The sequence below is a fragment of the Capsicum annuum genome, unplaced genomic scaffold (genome assembly GCF_002878395.1).
Source record: "Capsicum annuum cultivar UCD-10X-F1 unplaced genomic scaffold, UCD10Xv1.1 ctg73583, whole genome shotgun sequence".
NCBI classification, from domain to species: domain Eukaryota; kingdom Viridiplantae; phylum Streptophyta; class Magnoliopsida; order Solanales; family Solanaceae; genus Capsicum; species Capsicum annuum.
The window spans coordinates 3,897-7,594 of NW_025883611.1; the positions used below are offsets into that span (position 1 = coordinate 3,897).

Here is a 3,698-nt window from a genome sequence, read left to right on the forward strand (position 1 = left end):
AAGCCAATAAAGTGTGAAAGGATGTGTCCAAAATATAAATAAAATAAATTTAAAATGTTAGTGGATGGTGGAGTCCACATGCATTCATTGTTATCCTTTGAAAGAAGAAATTTCTTCAGAAACCAAATGAAAAATTTTACTATGGTTGAGGTCCAACCAACACAAGTTGTGAGAGGATCCATTTATTGATTGACACTTGAAAAGTGGGGTCCACCTTGATACTTTGCAAAAGAAATTAAATTAAATATTAAATACAATGACAAAAGACTGGATATACAATACAATAAAAATGGAGGGAAAGACTAAGACTATATATAGTACAATAAATATGGAGCGAAAGAGAATACATTTTTTCCTCCTTAATTAGTTTCTTTCTACTACATCCAAAACCAACTAAAGCAAAACTTTTGAAGTAGTTTCACACTCATTGCTCTCACAGCATTCTCACTCAAGCAAAATTTAGAAGAAATTTTTTTGATGTATCCATCTATGACCTTTATTCTTTCATTTCTTTCTCTCATTATTATTTATATTTTTAAAATCACCTTATTTTATATACATATGTAATGCTATTACTTATTTTCGTATACAAATATCTAACGTTAACATATGTCATTCACTTCTCAATATTTTCTTTTCATTGTGTCCATATCTTGTGTATCATTCATTGAATGATCTTCGTGGTCAATTGATCCTGTCAACATAAAAAATAATTTTTGTAAATTTTGTCTTATACAGACTGTGCTTGAAAAGAAAAATGGAAGATGCACATGGTGACAAAGGCAAAGACTCCTCTGCCCATGAAGGTAATTTAAGTGTAGAGATCTCTAATAAATAAATACTATCTATAGTTTATCTATTTATTAAATTTTGATACTTACAATTAAAAATTATTATTGTAGATTTCAGCGTTAACGAGCCTAATATTTGTAACACTAGCAAGAACTTTGTTTTTGAGATTGACATGAAATTTAATTCGGAAGAGGAATCATACAATGCATATAATTCATATGCCGTGGCAAGAGGTTTTGGTGTTCAAAAGGGAGGAAAGACTAATAGTATAAAAGGAGAGACAACAAGACGTTTATTTCTTTGTTCTTGTGAAGGACAATCGGATAAACTTTCTCCTTTTCAAGAAAGAAAGCATAAAGATTAGAATATAGATGTGGTTGTATGGCTCATATAAAATATAAAATTTCAAATGGAATATTGAAAGTTTGTGAATTCAATGATTTGCATAGTCATCCCATGATAGAAGATAATTTGAAACATTTCATACATTCTGGTCATAGGCTTATAAATGCTACTAAAAATATTCTTGGTTCTATGATTGATGCCAGTATTCGTACAAAAAAAGTTGTTCGATATCTTCAGAATGTAACGGAGGGAGTTGAAAATGTAGGATTCATTGAACAAGATGCTCATAACTTTGTTCAAGCACATAAGAAAAATATGATTAGTATTGGAGATGCTCAAACTTTGATAAATGATTTTATGCATTTGCAATCAGAGGACTCAAACTTCTTCTATTCTTTTCAAGTTGATGAAGATGGTAGGTTGTGCAATTTTTTTTGAAGAGATAGTATATCTAAATTGCACTATGAGTGTTTCGGGGATGTGATGATTTTTGACACTACTTATCGTACAAATAGATATGACATGATTTGTGCTTCATTTATTGGTGTGAACAACCACTGGAAAAATACCTTTTTTGGTTGTGCATTCTTATGCAATGAAAGCATTGGCTCATTTGTTTGGTTATTTCAAGCATTTTTGAAGGCAATGGAGGGAAAAATACCAAAGACAATTTTTACCGATCAAGCTCCTGCCATGCCTTGGCAATTAAAGAGGTCTTTCCTAACACGTGTCATCGACTATGCGAATGACATATTGATAAAAATGCTCAAAAAAATATACCCCAGCTTTACTTTAAGTCGGAATTTTGATACCATTTTGATACACTCTTGTGGAGGTGCAATTCGAAATCAGAATTTAATTTAGTATGACATAAAATGATAAGTGAATAAGATTGTGCGAGTAATACTTGGCTTCAAAAGTTATATGATTTGAGAAAAAAGTGGTGTCCTGCATTTAGTCGTTTAATTTTCTCGACAGACATCAAATCAACTCAAAGAAGTGAGAGCACAAATAGGATCTTCACAGAAATGAGATGCAAGGCAATGAGTATAACTGAGTTTGTAAAGCATTATGAGCAGCGAACAACTGAAATGCAAGATATTGAAGCAGCCGAGGATGATAAATCTCGAGGAATGCCTAAAATATCCATAGAAGATTGTGAGATGTTAAAACATGCGGCTAGTGTGTACACTAGAAGAATTTACACAAGATTTCAACATGAATTTTTGCAAGGGGCAACCAAAAGAACACTCAGTGCTGAAACTAATGACAATACTACTAAATATACAATTTTAACGGGTGAAAATGGACAAACTGAAGTTGTCCAGTTTAATTCCCTTGAAAATTCAGTTATTTGTAGTTGTCATATGTTTGAGTTCATGGGTTGGTTATGTTGTCACGCACTAAAAGTTCTATTCTTTGACTTGAATTTTTCTTATGGGTTGGTTATGTTGTCACGCACTAAAAGTTCTATTCTTTGACTTGAATTTTTCTTACCTTCCTGAGAAATATATTTTGAAAAGATGGTCCAAGAATGCTAAGCATGGAGACAAATTTGAGGAATACATCACAAAGAAGAAAACAGTAAAATCCTCTATGACAATTCATTTGAATGGGTTAATGAAAGAGGCATTTGATGTTATGACTTTAGCCGCAAATTATGAGGATTCCGAAGAAATTGCTAGAAAATATTTGTATCAAGCAAGAATCGAGATTACTAAACATCGAAGTGAGATATATAATGGAGATTGTGGTAAAAATAAACACAGATTTAGTTCTGTCGATTCTGTAACAGGGTGTACAGATCAAATTTTGGATCCAATAAAAAAAAAAGGAGAATGGATATGGAAGAATGAAGTCAAAAGGTGAGCAAAAAAAAAAAAAAATCACAGATGGCATTAAAAAACAAAGCAGTACTAGCACAGAATCATCAATCTTTGAATATAACACTGACTTAAGCACACAATCAACCTCGATGCAGCAAATACAACATCAGTCTATGGAATTAATTTCTGAGGTTTGATTTCTCTTCTAATATGTTTCTAAATATAACTAACAGAGACTTTAATATATATTTTTATGACTGTTAATTTATTTTTTTTAAAATCAAATACATAGTTACATGCAGATTCACCCAACATTTTCAGTCAATTTTTGACTTAAAACATGAATCTGCAATCTGAAGCTTGCATGCAGAGCCAGGGATCAAGTAAATAAATTTCAGAAGAAATTCAATTTTATTTTTGAAGGAGATTATATTGTGGACTTGATTTTTTGTATAATATGCTCTTAGTTTAGCAGCAAAATCAGTGCAAACAAATACTATTTTTGTATTTTGATGTTACAATTAACATGCAAAGAAAATCTATTAAAATTTAAATTATCATGTATTTATAAACTTTTTTTTATTTAGTTGTATAGACAGCATAAAGATATCATAAAAAAAATAAAGAAAGTTTCATACCTGAAATCATGGATGATTAAATAAGCAAAAGAAAATTCATGGAGATTTCACCCAATTTTTGATCCTTTTTTGCATTAGATTGAAAGGGGTTTTCTCC

General features: G+C 30.8%; 1 long non-coding RNA gene across 1 annotated transcript; it reads right to left on the minus strand.

Annotated features, from left to right (window-relative positions):
• Positions 1-290: 290 nt before the first annotated feature.
• On the minus strand, positions 291-3,698 carry LOC124894393. Its single transcript, XR_007051162.1, has 2 exons — positions 3,602-3,698; positions 291-694 (listed from the first exon to the last, which is right to left on the minus strand). It is a non-coding gene; the product is annotated as an uncharacterized LOC124894393 (long non-coding RNA).